Source organism: Rutidosis leptorrhynchoides, unplaced genomic scaffold (assembly GCF_046630445.1).
Source record: "Rutidosis leptorrhynchoides isolate AG116_Rl617_1_P2 unplaced genomic scaffold, CSIRO_AGI_Rlap_v1 contig522, whole genome shotgun sequence".
NCBI classification, from domain to species: Eukaryota; Viridiplantae; Streptophyta; class Magnoliopsida; order Asterales; family Asteraceae; genus Rutidosis; species Rutidosis leptorrhynchoides.
In genome coordinates, this window is record NW_027266749.1 from 7481 (window position 1) to 28260 (window position 20780).

At 32.3% G+C, this 20780-nt stretch overlaps 1 pseudogene; it reads right to left on the minus strand.

The window, feature by feature from the left end:
* Positions 1-404: 404 nt before the first annotated feature.
* LOC139884231 (lachrymatory-factor synthase-like) lies at positions 405-915 on the minus strand (annotated as a pseudogene).
* Positions 916-20780: the final 19865 nt, after the last annotated feature.

Genomic DNA, 20780 nt, shown 5'->3' on the forward strand with positions numbered 1-20780 from the left:
CTTGCCAATTTTTTTAACGGTAGTAATGCGAGTCCGTGACATCTAGTCATATTCGTAACGTTAATAAAATCTCAAAATTTCCTGACTTTAGGCAATTCGTCAACATATCAACATTGAGTCGTCACCAGTCAATCATCATTTCCTGGTACGTACCTACTATTCCGCACATCCGAAAATAAAACCATCTATCTCCATCAATCGACCCACTATGATTCAACAATGTCTATAACAATTCTTGCAGGAAAATACAACTCCACTTCAACAAATTATAGGACAAAAATTCTCATCCAAAGTAATTAAACAAGTTAGCTTGGGAGCGAAACTCCTAACACACTCATAACAATAACATTTTTAACAATATTGAGACATTAAATTTAGCCAGATACTAATTGTTAGTATCATTCTTACATAGATATAATTGCATCTGTCATCTTCTTAGCCATGAACTTGGGGCAGTTCTCAATGTACATAACCAAATCTTCAAGTCTCCAACCTTCCACCGGATCGGCGACGAACGACCATTCGATCTCCGACCCTTTTTCTGGAACCGGCAAAAACTCTGATCTTGGTCACATAGGATCCAAAGCTAATATTATTATCAATCACTTCATAGCTCAAACACATATCCTCAGGATTTATCATTATCAGCTTCTCTTTCGCCCAGCTTACCACCGCCACCTCACCGTCATAGTCGGCGGAGGACTTCGCGCAGTAGCGGACAAGACCAGGCTGTCCTAGGATGCCGTCAACTTGGTAACAGGTGTCGATAGGAAACCATTTTTGTAAGCTGCAGAAATCTTCTAATAAAGGCCAAACCTCTTCAGGTTTTGGCCCTGTTAGAGAAACAGAGGATGTTCCTTCCCATTTTGTCTGTTTCTGATTTTGTTTCTGTGGAGATTGGTCTTCTTCTGCCATTGTTGAGAGAGAAAGTTGCTTGAGATTTGAGAATTTGAAAAAGAAGAAGAAGAATGTGAGATTTGAGGAAAATTCCTTCTTCCTAATTAATAGTACACGATTTTCTTGCTAATTAGTAGTAAAATATAGTCAAGTGTATTTAAATTTTTTTTTGGAAATAATTAACCAAACTATAAGTCAATGCATGCACCAGATATTTTTTTTAAAATAATTTATATCAAAATATTCCTTTTTTACGAAAAACCAAATCAGATTCTTCTTTATTAGATGTTACATTTGACATTTAACCAGAATAAGAAGATTTTTTTTCCCTAAAACACAAAAAATTTGATGACCGCTATTTCTTGAAATTTGGACACTCATTTCTTTGCATCCGTGGATCAATGGCGACTTTTTATCTGTTTTCATTTAAATCAAATCGGCATTGTTAAAAGGAAAAATCTTCTAAAGAAGTGGTATATTTGTATCATTGATGAAATGTATATTATAAAACTCGAATGAATTTAGGATTTTAAAAGAAGTCGTGTTGTAAATAAGCTTCACAATTTTTTATACGAGAATATTTATATTGTTAGATTTTAGGGTTTCGATGATTTTATTTTGATGCGATGTCGCATTAAAAATACATTGTTATGAAACTCGAATTAAAGGAAATTAAACCCATTTCATGCTATTGTATTAGCAACAAAGTTAATTCACAAAAAGAAATGACGATAAGGACGATTAATTACCATCGATCAGTCTAATAGCTTCTGTCGAATCAAAAACAACTGAGGCCTTTTTGGTAACCCCTCTCCCACACAATGTGATTCGAATAATAATCGATTCGGCTTCTATGTTTTAGGCAATGACTTATTAAAACTGAGCATTAAGATGACACCGTGATCAAAATGCAACTGCCTTGTATGATCAATTATATTGTATCAATATTTCAAATTCTTTATTTTACCCAAACCCGTAAGCAGAAGATCACGTCGAAATTTTGATGTAAAACTATTTTTTTTTTTTTTATAAAGGAGGAAGCTTTATTGGTAATAATAAATTAAAATGTCCGAGTCAATCGTATCAGCAGCCAGTAATTCCGGCTTAAAACCTAGTACTCCAAACTAGGAAAGCTCGAAAGCAAAAAAACTGTAGGTGTTACTAGTCTGCACCGTCCACTAATCAACTATCGTAGGTTTTAACGGTACTGTAGGCATCGAAAATATGACGACCAATGAAACAACGACACATCATACTAGGTCAATAATTTTCCCTATGATAGAGAATGAAAATTGTAGCCTTAAATCCTAGGGTTCCGACGCAGCAAGAATCGACTCAATCGGAGGTCCGAAGTTCGAGATACGATCATTATACGAAAATTGTCCAAGGTGAATTAATGACGAAAATAGAGAAAGTTAGAAGTCAAAGACTAATCAGACCAAGACCAAAATATAATGGACAGTGCATGAAATGGCCCACCTAGAAAACTTGAGGTCCAAGTATCTTGAAGTTGGATTGAACGTTCTTGGCTGATTGACTCCCTAGCCTTGAAGACAGTAAATAAAGAAAGGGTTCTAGAAGGTCTTAGATATGATAATTAAATCACCCATGTCAATGACAATTATAATAAAAAATATTCATCTTCTAGAAAGTCTTGCAATTATATTATGTGAAAAAGGGAAAAAAATATTCAAAGTTAATTGAATTGAGAAGAAATTAGACGTCAAACAGATATATATGGAAACAACTCGACAAGCACTAGCTCTAAGCTAGGGGAATACATTGCATGATACGATATTTGCCAAATCTGTAAAATGGCGTCACTTTTCTACACATACTTGGTGTAAAAGAAAATAATATTTTGTCCTCATGTCATCATAATTAAATTAAATTGGAAAGAATATATTCAGAATTATCATACAATGGAACGGATTCTGCCTTTGTTTAAGTAGTTATGGAAACAACTGATAAAATAGGAAGTGAATGTTGATTCTCTAGCTTGAAGCTAGACCGAAATAGAGTATTACGTTGATCAGACTAACCAAATTGACAAAGTGTTGACATAGTGTTTAATACAAAATCATCTTCAAACGGGAAACATGTATTCACCTATTTATGACCCCAAGCCTCCTCAACACTATAAATAGGGACCTCTCCCTCATAATTCACACACTCAAGAATTTTGGAGAAATTTTGGAGAAGTTGCAGAGCTCTGTTACGCCGCCGGAACGTCGTCACGCTGTCGAAATCATCCTTTCAACACCCTAATCTGTAAGTAAACCCAACCACCTCGCATAAAGTATAAAGGTATAAGCTAAAAGGTCTACGGTAAGATATAATAGGAAGAAAACTAGCTAGCATTGATCAAATGATCAAAATGGTCTTGAATGCCTACAATTTTTGTAAACTTAAATTATATCAACTGCTAATAAAATTGCTTTTCATTATTTGTATTCCGGATTTTGAGCTCTTGTTTTTATTCGTGTCTACAGGTACCTCAACCGATAGGAGAGTCTAGAGCTACGGATACAACAATCCGAGCTAGGCTAGATTTGGATACATGCCATCCAAATAGAAAAAAGTCTAAAATGTAGCAAGCTAACAACATAAAATCAATGTAAAAAAAAATATGTCGTCGTCTTCTAGCTTGTTGGAATTCTGCAGGCTCTTTCGTTCCATATATACTTGTTCGCATCAAAACAAATTACTCCATCAAGTTCTTTCAACATAGCCAATGTATCTAACTGTCAGATCCATAAGATCTCAAATCCACAAAGTGCCACCCCATGCTCCCATTTTAATGATCATAGCATGTTGTTTTGTCCACATCAGATATGAAACAACGAATCGAGCAAAACAACACAAACTAAAACCAGTCTAAAACTCATTCCAAAACAAAAAAGAGCAAGCAACCTACTCATCTTTTTCCCTCTTGCCATACCGGTTTTATTTTCTAGGTACTGCTGTTTTTGACAATGATTTATCAAAACTTTCAATTACTTCGTCCACTTTCCTCGCCAATACCATACCAATTTGTAACCCTGTAGAAACTACTTCTTATGGCATAGTGGGGAGCTTGTTTTCTTTATAATTTTCCACTATCAAACCATTGAAATCATCCACAGTCTTAGTTTTATAAATACTTTTCGTAGCCCTGATCGACTTTCTAGGCATGGAAACTGAGGCAGTCGAAATGTTTCTAGGCTTTTTGGGAGCTAACACAAAATTAGAATTTGTAAATGTGATAGGAACTGTTACTAGATCAGAACTTACAATTTGAGTAGAAGGATTATTCTCTGAATATTGGATTAAAGGCAGCTCCAAACTTTCTTTATTCTGAATTTCTTGTTTTCTTTTGTTTGCAACTATGCCCCTATAACTTGGAGTTGATTGCCTTTCCTGATTATTTTCACCCGCCAGATCAGGTAAAAATTCATTTTTGTCCATCTGCATTTCCGGATTAAAAGATTGACATGTGACCCTCCTCCTTGACTATCGACAATAGGTTGTTGATCATCGGCATCTTCTCTTACCACCTTGGACAACACAATGTGAGAAATATAAAAGTGTTCCTCCTTTGTTACTTATAAACAATAAAGAACTGAATCAATAGCCACCCAAGCAGAGTTAGGAATATTAACATTATTGTTTACCCCTAACTGAATATGAGCACAATCCAGTCTAACTCGATTAACAGTGTCATCCTCAATCTTAACTACATCTCCTCATTCTGCACATAATCTATTGAAGAAAGTCTTATTCCGCACAAACTTTTCAATATAAAGAAAGTAGGGATCTGGATACCATACCTCTACATTCTCAAACAAATATAATAAGCTTATATTTATCGATGATTCTTTCTTCAATCTATCATGAGCATCCAAAACTGAAAATTCAGGCTTCAGATGTCCCACAAGACATAAATCGATCCACTCCAGATCAACTTCCCTAGTCTGGTAACAAAACAAAAGCTTCCTCTTTTCCACCCATATCTTCTTCATCCTAGCTCCATTAAAATTGCTATCCCAAAATGGGTTTTTCCTAGCTGGAATTCTTTCGCTCCCTCTACTATCAATTCCAGCCTTAGTCGAACCATCGTCAGAATCATTAAAACACACTGAAATATCCCCAACAGATACCACTTTTCCCTTCATAGCAGCAGTTGCATTATGAGCTTTCTCCTTAGAAAAGTACGAAACAAAAGCGAACTTACTACCTTTCTTATTTGGCTTATACGAGACATATACTCTGATAATCTTCTCAAATGGCTGAAAGAGATATCTAAGCCAACCATTATTTATGTCTACAGGAAGATTATTGATGAAAAGCTTAAACAGGGATCGATTATGGCGGTGAGATTAGTCTGAAATTGATCTCCTCCATTTTGAAATTGAGTTCTGCCGTTCTCAAATTGAGTTCCTCCACCTTTGAATCTTCTTCCTCCATTGAATCGTCTTCTACTTCTCCCTCCGTAACCTGCGCTTTCGTTCATCCCAAAACCTTTCGATGAAGCGCCTCTCCTCTCGTCGCCAAAGCCCACCATCCTGCCAATATGGTTCCGAGGTGACCAGCTTAAGCTTATTCGACAGTCCCCGAACAGAGATCAATGGGCCAAGAGCAGCGATCAGATTGATGAAAGTGAAGGTTGTGATTTGGTTATTGATGGTGCTAATTGTTTTGAAAGCAATTAGCGCCCAATCGTTTAACCACAGATGTTACCGCTAAACGAAAATCATTCCAAAAATATTAAAATCCTTGCAAGTTATGATGATGCAGAATGAACTTGCAAACCAAGTTATCAACCATCAACTAAACAAATAAAAGAAATGGCACTAATTTCTAGAGATAATTTTATTGTCAAATTATTAGCTCCAATCAATACCCAAAATTTAAGTCTACAAATATTTACCCTATTTGATGTGATCATGATTTTTCAATAATATAATCCCTCCATCCCAAAATACTTATCACTTTTCCAAAGTAGTAGTTGCATGTGTTTCCATTAACAATTTAAATCACAAAACGATCAATGATGACTATGTTTAAAGTACAAACAAAAAAGGCCGAGTGAAACACTTGTTTAGCTTCGTCATACTTAGTTACATTGATGGTTATATTGATATTTTCCTAGCTTCCTCATTCTGAAATCCAATTATATATTAAAATTGGAAAATTGGACAACCGAACACATATATTTTTTTGATACAAGTTTTTATTTCAATATTAATGAAAGGAGAATATAACATAAGGTCGTAAAATTTCAACAATTACACATGAAGCACAGGTGTGGACCTAAACTATTGTCGAAAAATGGATGATGGGCCTACAAAATTCCTGGACTTAAACCCTCTTGTCCTCGTACGAGGAAAAAAACCAATGGCTATCCCCAACATCCAAAATATTGACCAAACTATAATTACCCATAAGTTGACATTAAACAACAATCCTAAAACAACTAAGCATTATCATCGAGGTACTTATATCCAATATTTAGGGTTAATCAACGTAATGAATTGACTCATGATGTCTCCAAATTATAGTAGTCTTCAAATATTTAAAATTAACGGAATTACAAGTTATATCTTATTCTGAGATCGGATAAAATCACCTTCTATCTTCCACTTATATTTTGATGGAATGATGATTATAATTTTAGAAAGCAGTTTACTGGAACACAGATACACAATTAGATTTCAATGGAATGAGGATTATAATTTTATTATTAAATTATTAACTCCAATCAATACCCAAAATTTAAGAGTACAAACTTTATTTGATGTGATCATGTTGTGCAATAATATACTCCTTATGTCCCAGAATACTAGTCACTTTTTCAAAGTAGTACTCGCCTGTGTTGCCATTAACCATTCGAATCACAAAACGATCGATGATGACTATGTTTAAAGTACAAACAAAAAAGGCGAGCGAAACACTTGTTTAGCTTCGTCATACTTAGTCACATTGATAGATATTGATATTTTCCTAGCTTCCTCAATCTGAAATCTGATTGTATATTAAAATGGGAAAATTGACAACCGAACACATATTTACTTTTTAAAATTGGAAAAGTATATGTTTCAAAAGCCCTAACACGCATTTCATGACTTGGAAATCTCCCATCGGGATATTTAAGTTCTAAGTCATTGAATTGCATGTAAACGTGTCAAGAGGTTCCTAAGTAAAATCTGTCTATCAATGACGCAACACTTGCGTCGGTAAAGGTACAATTTGCCATCTCTGCAGGTAGAAGAAAATATAACGAACACCAGAACAAAAAAGCTAGAGCCTTCTGAAATGCACGAAACTGATTATAAACATAGTATACCATCAATCAATTGACAGGAGAAAATATATTATAACCAGTTCACATTATTCTTTCAAGAAGATACAAAGCATTTAAGCCAAAACACGTAACATTTAAAAACCGACTTGCAAATTTATTCCAAGAGTAATTATATGAACTAGTAAATCAACCGTCAACAACTCAATGCTTCATTTCTTATATATAAAAGAAGAAAAAGGTGGTCAATTTCTCTCACAAATCATAACCACAAGAAGTGGGGAAAAGTCACTTTGCCACTAGGTCCAAGTATATGCAAGTAAAATAGAGTCATCATCTATACAGTCACCGACAAGCAAGTCTGTACCAAATACTTGCATATCAGGACTTATAATTTTAAAAAGAAAAAAAAGCACCCATTTAAAATTTTTCGAGCTAATTCTATATTGAATCCATAAAACCTTTAATAGCCTCTAGAAAAATTATAATACTACCCCGTCACAAAATAGTTATCAATTTTCCTATATAACTTATATAAATAATATTGACAAATATTTCAGAATATAAGTAGTATATGTTTAGTGCAAGACCAAAATATTTCGAGAAGATTAACCTAATAAGGGTCTAAGATGAACCCACATTTTTGGTTTCTTAGGTTGCTTAACTCAATCATTTAAAAAAATATGTATGATTTTTAAGCGTAAATATTAACTAATGTACTTTACCATCAAAAAATTATTTCGAATAAGTAAAACGAAACAGGTAACAGAAACAAATTGGGTAGTGGGGTGCGATCATACCATCACTAATGCACCGGATCCCATAAAAACAAATTGGGTAGTGAAAAACCTAGTAGATGAGCTATAATACACAAAGTGCACTCCGAGATGAAACATGTTAATCCATTTAAAATTGGTGCTGATGTAACAACCTGCAGAATTTAAAGTGCAATGGAACTTAAACTCATATAGGCTATGCAGTAAAAATTTGAGTTAGAGATGATATGATTACATCATTAGCAATGGCAATGAGTGCGTATTGAGGAACGTCAAGTACGAGATCGAGTGGCTCCATGCTTAACTAGCTATAACGCTGTCACAAAATCCATGCCTATCTACAAATTTTGTTCATAATTTTTGAAAGAACACATGCAGTCGTTATTTTACCAAATTATCGGAGATATATGGCAATCGTGTGTTAAAGCAAGAAAATATATGACAGACAACAGAAGTAATTAATTTCTAGTGCGGTAAGTAAGTTAACACATTTTTTGCATGGTTCGAAACCAATTCGATTTCTAAGTCCATAAGACCTCGCAAAGTAAACTTCTTTCCTATCAAATGGTTTACAAGTACATGAATTTTCTCAAGTTCGCCTCCAACTCACTACACCACTACTCCTACTGCAAACCTGATGAAACTACTTCGCCTCTTACAATTGTCAGTACATGGAATTTAACCTGGCAAGCCTCCGACTACACCGCACCATAACTCGTAATATGAATAAAGTACTTCTACAACCAAAACCGACTATAGGATTCTACTTTAAAAATGGTTTAACTATTAAGTGAACACATCAGTGCATGAGAAACCCTGTTTTTTCTAAACAACTCATTCCATTCTACAAGTAGAGAATAGTTATTTTTGAATCTGGGCAAGTGGCTTCCTTCAATCCTCATCCTCTCCTTTGAGTCGAGTTGTTCTTCCGCTTCTCGCCAGATTGCACTTTGAATCCATAATTCATTTTTTCTTTTTCTTTTGTTGTTGTATAGTTATTTGCAAAAATTGCTTTGAGGTTAAAAAAAAAAAAGATTGATACAACATAAAATAATAAGAGGGGTCAAATAGTAAATCACCCTTTAACCCTAATTGATGATATATGTTAAAACCCTAATTATATTTTTATTAGTACTTGTAAAAGAGAGAATATGATTGTATCCATTTCACTTTCAATCAAAGGGTTGTCTCCCATTTCTTTCACATACTTATATTATTCTCCTTATGACCCTTGTCACATAATATAGTTTTTTATAATACAACGATTTCATAAGTGCAAGTGATTCTTCATGTGATGCCATTGATTTCATGAATTGTTTTAATTGGATTAACGATTTACCAGAATATGTAAGTATCTTTCTTCACTATACTTCACGTCCCATCTCTCTTTGTTGTTTTATGTGTGTATTTTTTTATAGTTGAGGTTTTATAATTATAAACCCCTAGCCTCTATGCCCCATAAATTTGAGATTTTTTCATAATTCGAAATTGGATTATGATACGCTAATTTTTCTTGTATTAATGATTTTCTTTTTAATTAGGTCAACCTCTTTTGAGAATGTCACATGAAAATGATTTTCAATGATTTTCTAGCTAGTAGTTGAGATTTAATATGTTTTTCTGTATAAAAAAAATACATCTATAGTTGATACTACATAAAACTAAAAAAAGATGTCAAGTTGTAAATTGACATTTACCATATTGATATTAAAAAATCTTAATTATGTTCTATAAATATTTTAGAGAATATGGTTGCCCCCACTTCATTTTCAAATAAAGGTTGACGCCTTTCATTTGTTTAACATACTTTTGCATTATTCTCTCACTCTCTCTTAATTCAACTTGTCATATAAATTGCATCATTTTCTTCAGGTAAACGCTAGTCTCATCAATCTTTGTCATGATATCGATTCGATTGGTCACATAACTTCTCGGTCAAAATACGGACGGTCGAGTGTTGTACCTCTTCAGCGACGGCCGAGGAAAAATTTGCATACTTGGGTGACATGATATATTATTATTGTCTTTGACATGCCTATTTCTTTTCACTCAAGACAAGTACAAAGTCAACAATGCATAGATAATTACCATTGGCCTTTGGAAGACTTGTGTGTGTGTGAGAGGGAGAGAGAGAGAGATGGCTTGGGCCTTGGATTGAATCCCCTCTAGATTAGACATTGTTTTTCTTTTCTTTTTTATGTTCTTCACGTTTACTAGTGAAAAAGTTTTTAGACAGAGATAGATGATTATGAGTTTTCTGTTAACTATATAAATGCTTTTTGGGGGTTCTAGAACTTTGATTCATCCTCTCAATACTGAGAACTTTTGTAGCTCAATAATTAAATTCATGATATTTTAAACTTGATTTGAGCTTTTTGTATATCTTGTTTTTATTATGAGATTAAGACATAACTCATTATAAGTTGAATATATCATTACGAAAAGAGATTTGTTACTACTTTAGCTTAGAATTGCATTCGAATAAAGAGGAATGCTTCAAACATAATCAATGAGAACCCACAGTATCTTTTTGTGATTAATATTTACTACCATTATTCGAAATACCGAACTATTATAGATAGCTTATTTCATGTAGACAGCTTAGAAAGTTTATTTGGTTCAATTAATATTTCTTCATTAGTAGCCTCCAGTGCTGGTAACATGTCTCCCTCCTTGATACAAAGAGAAGCTAGAGTAGTAGCATTCTCCGAAAAATCATTCCGAAATTTTCAGCTCGAATTCAGGAGGCCAATTGGACACCATTTGACGAAGTTAGTTCTTTACGTTTCACATTATGATTATCACGAACATAAACACTCCAGTGTAGATCGTCTTTGTTGACATAATGAGAAATTTCATGACTGCAACATGGATTGTGGTTAGAATATTGATGGTTGCCATTTTAACAGGTAAAGATTTTTTCACATACTCTGAAAGGCTGCTAGTAGAACTCAAAAGAATTTTTCTTCTACTCTCATTTTCGAATGCAAAAACAAAAATTTTGTGTTACACCCCAAATATTAATTCGTTAGACAATAGAATTTTAATTTAATGTCATGCATACATACATTCATCATACAATAAGATGTATTTTTAGAATTAAAATGATATCAGACTTTAAGTGAATTGTTATAGTTTTATATTAAAAGTTAAATATGTATAAGGATTGAACTATAATTTATCAAACTTGAAAGTACATGAAATCATTTGGTGAAAGTGTGAGAATAGAATTAAAAAAAAATTAATGGTCCAGAAGCTTCCACCATTCAATAAAAGCATATTACTTTTTTAAAAAAAAAAGTTGATTAATTAGATAGAGTAGAAAGATAGAGAGAGAGTTCGAGAGAATTATAGGAAGTTCAGATAAAAAAAGAAAGAAATAGAAAAGGAATTGATCAGATCGATACTCAAGAGCTAGTATAGGAATTGAAAGAAAAAAATAAAATAAATATATGGTTAGAAGCTTGGCTATTCTTTTAATTTTCATATTTTTCAAAGACTGAATCTGATGATAGAGATCGAGCGGATGATTAGGTGTGAGTCATTTCGGCGCTAAGTTTTGATTTTGGGGAGGTAAGTACCGTATATTAGATACTACGTAATATAACGGTTTTCTAGTAAATCGTTGTCTTAAGTATTTCCTTAATAGTTAATTACTATGCTATTTGACTGTATTTGGGAAACTTGATTTTGAATCGATATTTGAGAATATCTATATGTGATATATCATATGTTATATTGTCGAGATATACTGGAAAACGTGATTTGAGTTTACATTGATTTTGGAACCGTGATTTGATTTAAAAATGATTACTTTGAGAAATTCGAGACTTGATTGGATTGGCATATGTGTAGGATACGGCTGTATACCGATTATAGGACTACCTAGTTTTGGATCTTGTCACTTGCTATCATTGAGGGTAGAGTGACCGATTTGTAACGATGACGGGCCCACGGTGAGGCTAATGGTTGCGCACCTAAGCCAAAAGACGTGGTGGCGTGTCGTTACTCGTACCTAGACATGTTCTAGGGAGTACGTGCCATGAAGATTAACCCATGATAAGAAATTATGATTTTATTGAGATTTGAAATCAAATTTATATTGTGATTTAATTAATTTATCATGGGATTGTAATTTGACAAATTACACTTTGTGAAATTGATATCTTGGGAGTATTTGATATTCTTTCGATTATTTGATAAATAGATTTGTGATTTCACATATGGTTTCAAAATCGTTTTTTTATAACTGTTTTGGAGATTATTTTGGATTATAATTTATTAGACTATGGTTATGTTGCTTAGTATATTATATTTTGTATTTACTGAGTGACCCCCACTCATCCCAAAATATATTTTTTTTTTTTAGATATTGCAGGACTAGGTTCGGTGTCTTAGTCTCGGTTATTCGAGGACTTGCCTCAGAAGCTCTCGATCTTCCTTTTGGTATATCTCTCATGTACATTAGTCGTCTAGACTTGTAAATTATCCATATAAACTCTTAATCTGGTGTAACTCCGTGTTGGTAGAACTTAGTAGTGTGACTTGCGATTTCTGACTTGTGGGATGGCTATGGGCTTGATGTTATAATGCCGACTTTTGTTTATGTCAAAAGTCGATTTGTATTTTTTGAACCTTGTTGTTGGTTATTTTTGGATGTAGTTTGTATTTTGAGGCTGGTCGTAGTCCGAGGTTGAGTGGATTACGACGCCGATCATGACGTGGGTTTGGGTCGTGACACTTTGATTCCTTTGATTTGTGTAGATTTATGAAAAATCACGAATTTGAGAAGGCCAATGATGAGCAACCACTGATGCTTATGAATTCTTGTGCAATTGGCATCTTAGAAAAGTTTCAAGACATCGTTTTTGCTTATGGGATCAGTGATGAATACAGGTAAAAAATTCATTCTTATGGTTTGACTTGACGCTAGCTTATATCCATTTGTGCATGTAATTGATATTCTCATTTTCAGCTTTATGTTGAAGAAAGGTTCTCAGTTCTGCCAAAGGAAAGCCAGGTTTGTCCGTCTTCGTTTTCGTTTTTGTTCCTATAATAATTAAGCATTTAAGCTGCATTTGTTACAAGTAATTTTAGAGATGGATGATGTCCTTGAGTTTCTTTTCTCAATGTTCACTTTTTAAATTTGAACTTATTCTGCCTTTGCAGTGAAATTGTGACCATCGTCATATCATTCTTTTATTCCACTTATGTAATGAAGTGGAAGGAATTCTTTCCGACCAAAGAACTAAAGTACTCTCCTTCCTGTGATGGGAGGGCAGGGCTGTATTCTATCTGTCATATGAGAGTATTCGAGATTATCTATCGTGGAGACAAGTTGATTGTATACTGACTGTTAAACTCAAAGTTTAATGCCACATAACATTGCATAACCTAGTCATTTTCTTATTTTCCATTTGTAGGTCACATCAATAATTAGTATAATACTTGTTTCTAGGCACTGGTAAAATCGGGCAAAGAGGCACAAAATTATTTGAAGGTAATTCTCTCTGATTTGGAATATCTTTTTGCATAGATAATTGGTTCCATAACTATGCAATTTTATTTTATTTTTCCCTTTTCGATTTGCAGGGTACACAAGCTCAGGAGAAGAATGTTCTTCAATTTGGAATCGACCATAACACATTGGAAGATATTTTCCGCCATGGTTCTTCCGTATACCGGATTGAGGTACCTTTTTTCTTTGTAAATAGTTGGAGATGCAAAAAGAATTCATTAATTAGCTGTTTTTTAATTTTACGAATGTATTCATTTCAAATGAAATGCCGGAGGAAAATGAGAAAGCCAAAGTAAATCCTCAAAGTAGACGGGCGGATCCACCTAAAGGCGCCACGACCTATGTTGATTTTGAAAAAATTATGAAGTATATGTATTTATCCAAAACATTTTAATATATATATTTAATATGTGTTTTGAAACAATTGTTATAGTGTAGCTTTGATGTTTTAACTTCTACTGCTCCGTGATACTCAGGGATTCAATTCTCGTGAAGCCCACCCAACTCTTTCTTTTTCTTTTTTTTTGGAAAAAGAAAATAACAAATGTAGGTTTTACTGTACTAACGTAAGCAACTCTTTCTTTTCTATTTTCTTTCTAAGAAAATAACAATTGTTTACTTTCCTTCCCTTTTTATTAATGTAACCAGCTTTATATGCATTTATTTTTTACTTTACTTTACTTTCCTTTCCTTTATTTCTTTCTTTTTTATTTATTTTTCTTTTAATAAATATTCCAACTTTCATTTATTTTCTTCCTTTTATTGGTTTCTTTATTTAAAAAAAAAAATATTTTTATATAAGTAAGATTATTTTATCTTTTATTTCTTGTTGTATTTAATTTAATTTGTAAGATAATTAAATTTAATATTTTAAATGTGAAAACAGCATCGATTTAGGAGTTTAGTGTGATTTAAATTATTGAGAGATTTTTTATTAATATATATATAGAGGTTGGTTATCATAATTGATGAATAACTCATTATTAAAAAATATCTATTTTTCGACTTATTATGATATAATCTTTAAAAAAATTCGCGGTGTGACTATTCATCCTTAATTTTTTTGCCCAATCAATTCTTTTATCTTGATTCCACCCTGCGAGTGGAGTAACCTTGGATCATTGTAACATTATTGACAACAACTTCTAGGAAGCACACACAAACATCATCAATGACATTTAGGTGGGGCCAGATTTGGTGTCATATCCCGAAAACTCTAGGGACTTAAGGGAAAAATTCCCCTCCCTTATCTATTTCTATTGATATAAAAAAAAAAAAAGAATAAAAAAAAAAGACGATGAAGAGAAATTCCCCGATCGGGAGATCATCTCATCTCTTCAATCCAGAGCCATGGTTTGTGCAAGAATTGTGAGTTGACTTTGATGTCGTGAATTTGATCATGTATTCCATGATATTGAGTAATTGTCTTGGCTGTCGATCATGATTAATTAACAAGCATGTATATCGATTTTGTTTCGGTCAACGCATGTAAATCTGGAATTGATTGTAATCGGTTTGATTCGTTGTTGGGGATTGTATATATCACTGTTTCGAATCATTTTGTTGATGATTACATGCTGCAATTGAATTCGGAGTGCCGTTTATCATTTTTGTCAAAATCGACATGATTCATCACTGATTATGGCACGAAATCGCAATTGATTACATGGGTTTTGTTTCGGAATGTGTCGTTGTCATTAATCAGTAACAATTACATGATGATTTGCTGTGAATCATTCGGATTGGAGATTAGGGTTCATCGTCGTTTTGATTTGGGGCTTTGCTATATGATGCATGATAATCGAGTTGGATGATATATTTGTGTTCCTGGGACGATCGCGAACAAAACCCCTCCGTTTTCTTGGTCGGAATCGTCGGATTTTGGCCGGAATTGGTGACGGGTCGGGTTTTGGATCGGGTTGACCCGTCTGATTGTAGAAGATGATGATTTTACAGTTTAGTCCCTGCGAAATACAGTTTGTAACAGTGATAGTCCTTGAACTTTAGTGTATCTAATGTTTGGTCACTGATTATGTTGATATAACGTGTTGGTCCCTGACGATTATGTTTTCTGTCTGATGGTCCCTGATATTTATTTCAGTGTTTGACTGTCCTTGACTTTTGTGTATCAGTCAGTTTGCCCAAACGTTTCAGTTCGTTAACTGTTTGGTCCTTAAAGTCTGTTGGGTGCTGTTTTAATCCTCAGCATACATTCTGGTACAGAAGTTTCACCCGCATGACAGTTTGGTCCCTGTATTTTCATGATGAGCTGTTTGGTCCCTCTGCATGCGTACAGACCCTTCAGAGTTCATTTTATGTTGACTTGGTCCCTGAAACTTTATTTTTATATTTTCTGGGTCCAAATTGTGGTTGTAATGAGTTGTTAAATGGACTTGTGTGCTTTCAATATAACACGTAGGCTGCATATCATGCATTTATGACATCTCATAAAAGATGGGAATCGGTTTGGATTAAGAGAAGTGGTTATAACATCTTTAATTACTTTAGGTGACGTAATTTGGGTTGGAAAGCACAAGTAGGCGATCGAGTAATAGCGTGCGGACGGGGTGTTATTCGACATAGGAGTTGCGTCGCGGAGAAGGTAAGTATCAACTACAAGATATATTACTATAACGGTTTACTAATAAACCGTAGACCTTTGGTTGATACTTATAAATATATATTATATATATTTTTGGAAATAATGTGATTGAGAAACGTGTTTAATATAAATTGTTAATGTTAATTGATTTGATATATGAGGTCATGGGTTGGCTTCATGAGAATTGGGTAGTTCCTTGGTTGGAATTTATAAATATATTTATACATATATTTTTGGGGAATAAGGCGATCGGAAAACTGGTTTGACAAAATGTCAATTGTCAATTGGCTTGACTAGTGATTATATATATATTTCAAACTTAGGTTTGAAATATGGAATTATAAATTTGTATATGAATTTGATCGACGATACTGATGATTGCGTATCGATTTGAATATCGAAACAATAATTCGTGTTTGGTTTGATAAGATATAATTATCGAATTGATATTTCGAACTTTCGAAATTGATTGACTTCGAAGCTATGTTTATCCATGAATTTCATATTAATGAATGAAAATTGATTTTATTTTTTTAAATGATTGAGAAGTGACTTGTGGAAATGGATTCGAAATTATTGGTGTGAATGAATTTCATATAAATTCTTGGATATCGACTGCGGTTGATATTTTGGGTTTAGATTTCGAGATGATTTCTCGAGCGGAAGTATAAATACTTCATTGGGCACATGTGAATTTATTAAGGAACTATCTAGTTTTGGGTTCCTGTCATTTCTAGAGTGACATTGGTAACGAGGACGGGCCCACGGTGAGGCAGAGGTAATGCTTTGTGCTAACCAAAGCCAAAAGACGTGGAGACGGGTTGTTACCATTTCCGTAACGAGCGGGCCCACGGTGAGGTTAGGTATGCTTTGTGATTACCTAAACCAAAAGACGTGGTAAGGCGTATCGTTACAGTACCTAAACATGATCTAGGTACCACGTGCCAACCGACCGACTTGGGTAAATGTCGGAATTTCCCTGGTTAAACGAATATTTCGATTTTGCTTAATTCTGAGTTGATAAAAATCACTTCAACTGGTTGAAATGTTAAATCGATAATTTATTGTATGAAGTGATTTTGGATTGGTGATGTATAAACTATGATGACATTTAATAAAAGAATAAATGAATATATTCATTCCGCGTATTAGGAATAAATGCCTAGCTGGTTTCGATTTGGCAAGTGTCTGGTTGGTGGATGTTGATAATGATATTGGTTTGGATTTGAGTTTTGGTTTTGAAAAACCTTAAAACTTTCTTGGGTATACTTGAGTATCGGGATATTGGGTTTGGAAAAAATGAATATAAATATAATTACATTGTGTTGGGAAGAAATCGTGTTACAAAATATCTAATCGATTTTGAAACTTCTGTGGGTGTATAATTTATTAGTCTATCTTTATATTATTATACTTTGTGTTTGGTGCTTACTGAGTGCGTTGTCACTCATCCAAATACTACATTACTTTTCTTGCAGTATATAGATTGAGCAATTCAAGGAAGGGCGTGACGGTGTTCGAACTTCTTACATTTGTGTATAATTTTTCATCCTTTCTTAAATAGAAATTATTCCGTGTTGGTAAAGTTAAATTGTAAAAGAAAAATTGTAAAGACTTGTTAAGCTATTCATAAAATTATACAGTAATTTAATACTTGTTAATGGAAAAATTTGTAATAGGCTGATCTTAATCTCGGGTTAAGGGGTTAAGACGCCGGTCACGGCTAGGGTGATTTTTGGGTCGTGACATTTGGAATTGACCGGCCGAATCAATTTGGAATTCCCTTAAGAGTACTGTACTTTGTATGCAAGCTCCATGAATTTTGTATGAATGCTGCAAAAGTAATATGGAACAAGAAACTAAATGCGGGCTCTCGTGTCTCTCAGTAGGTAAATTTGTTTGTGAGAAATTTGACTCCAAGAGACCTATACTCTTATTGAGAAGTCGTGTACCCCTCGATCCGCATGTTGGAGTACTCGATCTTCTCTTGTCACAGTTATTTTTCCTTTTTTCTTAACTGATTTTCATTAAAAATATCTTATTTCCGTTTGGATTTTCTGTTGAATATGGATCACGTTCCCACACTCCCGTTTAAAGTCAGAAATGAAGACCAATCATTATTGCGGCTCGCCTTTAGCTTCTAGTTGTTATATTAGCTTGGTTGTGATAAATCAATGGTATATTTAAGATTGTTTTCACCATGTATTTCTAATAACTCATTATATTCTTCGAGTATTTATCAAAGAAATTATAAATTACCATTCAACAAAGTAAATTGATCAAATGCAAAATTCTTTATCAATTGCTATACGGAGATTCATAATCCTTTCACTTTCCACACACTTAGACCATCTTCAATGCAAGTCTCATATTTGACATTTTTTCTCCGTCATATCGAAAAAAAATGTATCATCCATCAAATAGTATATTCAATATCTCTAATGCATGAAAATATGACACCCATTAAAATAATAAATTAATTAATATTCTTATAAAATAATGATGAGGAGAGAGATTTTGAAAGACAAAATGAAAGTGAAAAAATTACCATATATTAAAAAAATAAAATAAAATGTAAGATAAGATTGGGTGTCTTATTTATGACACTCAAACTCAAAAAATTGAGTGTCTTCTTATTTCTATCTAATGTATATTTGGGTGTCTTATTTACTACATGTGGCACTACCATTGGGGATGGTCTTATACTAAACTCTTTTTAACGACAGGGCCATGACCCTAACAAGGTTGCAAAAATTGCAGGAAAAAAAACAAAATTTTGGGAGTGATAAAGTTGAGTGAAGCAGTTGCCCAAATCATTGATCACACTTGGCTTTTGGAGTCAATTGCGGCTTATAAGTTGAAGCCTTTGGTTCGCTAAAGAAAAGTGTCAAATAAATTCAATTCCATCAATAAATTTTATTTATGAACAAATCATATGAAGGAATCTGTCCAAAAACAGTACAAGAATAACTTTCTATTTTCTTTCGTTGCTATTTCGTAGAACATGAATGTTTTTCTATTTAGATTGATGTGATGGAAACTTTTTGACAGTACTTTGAAAATCTAAATGTGCCCTTATTGTTTTATAAAGTGTAATACAAAATCTTTATAGATAATGAAGAGATTTTTTCAATTTATCTGTAATTTAATTGTAAATTTTATTGTCAAATCAACATCCGTCATATGATATTTTATTAACGAATAATAATTTGACATATGTATATAAGAAATTTGAGTTTAATTAGGTTTCAAGTTACAATTTTAAGTCAATAATATTATTTTTTTTCTTTTCCTAATTAAAAAATCAAAATACTATAAAAACATAATGATTTTTAATAAAATAATATTAACCAATTACCTTTTCTTAATATAATAACTTTATTCCTAATCAATTTCCTATCCATTATTTTAAAAAATTCCTAATAAAATTATAATATATTATATTTTTTATATTTTTTTATTAAATAATTTTTTCTTGATAAAAATTTATTATATTCTTTTTTTCTATTTCTAATTAAAATAGACAGATCTTTTTTTTCCTATTCAAACGGGCATAATATAATAGTTTTATTCCTAATCAATTTCCTATCCATTATTTAAAAAAATCCTAATAAAACTATAATACATTATATTTTTTCTATTTTTTTACTAAACAATTTTTTCCTGATAAAAATTCATTATATTCTTTCTTTCTATATCTAATTAAAATAGACAGATCTTTTTTTTCCTATTCAAGCGGACATATTGTTAAAAAATTATTCCTAATCAAATAATAATATATATTATTTTTTTCTAATTTTTTTATGAAACTATATTCTTCATTTAGAACTTTGAGTTTAATTAGGTTTCAAATTAAAATTTTAAGTTTATGATTTTTCCTATTCTAATTAGAAAATTAAAACACAATAAAAATATATTCCTAATAAAATTATAATACACTATATTTTTTTTTCTAATTTTCTTATGTAACAATTTTTCCTAATTAAAATTCATTATATATTTTTTTTCTATTCCTAATTAAAACGGGCACATCTTCTTTTTTTCCTATTCAAATGGATATATTGCTAAAAAAAATTATTCCTAATCAAATTAAAATATATATTATTTTTTTTAATTTTTTTTATTAAACTATTATTCCTAATAAAAATCCACTATATTTTTTTCCTATTATTAATTAAAACGGACATATCTTATTTTTCAAACAAAATAAATTTTTAATTCTAATAGGATTGTAGATTTTGAAATAAAATCAAAATAATTCTAATTGATTTAAAGTTAAAATAATTTTCTTTTGATATAATATTTGATATAAATTTAATAATGTTTAATGAAAATAATTACTATATAAATTTTTGTAATATATATTTAAACTATTTATTTTTAAATGTACGGATTTTTCGTCCCACAGATAGGCCCGCTGACTAGTTTTACTTAAAAAAAAAAGCCATCTTCCCAAAATCCCCTCGTTAATTATGACAAAAAGAAAGCCATCTTCTGAAATCTTATTATTTTATGTTAAAGTAGTTTCATCCTTAATCACCTTTACAGTGTGAATCAACAATTGTTGACGACCTCATGAAGAGTCGTCTTTTCCTTGCACATCTTTAATAATGTTCTTTGACAGTCATAATAATATCATTCGGTTGAATAAGGTTGTTAAAGACGTGGGTTGATACATAAAAATGTCCGTTTTTATGTTTTTACTGC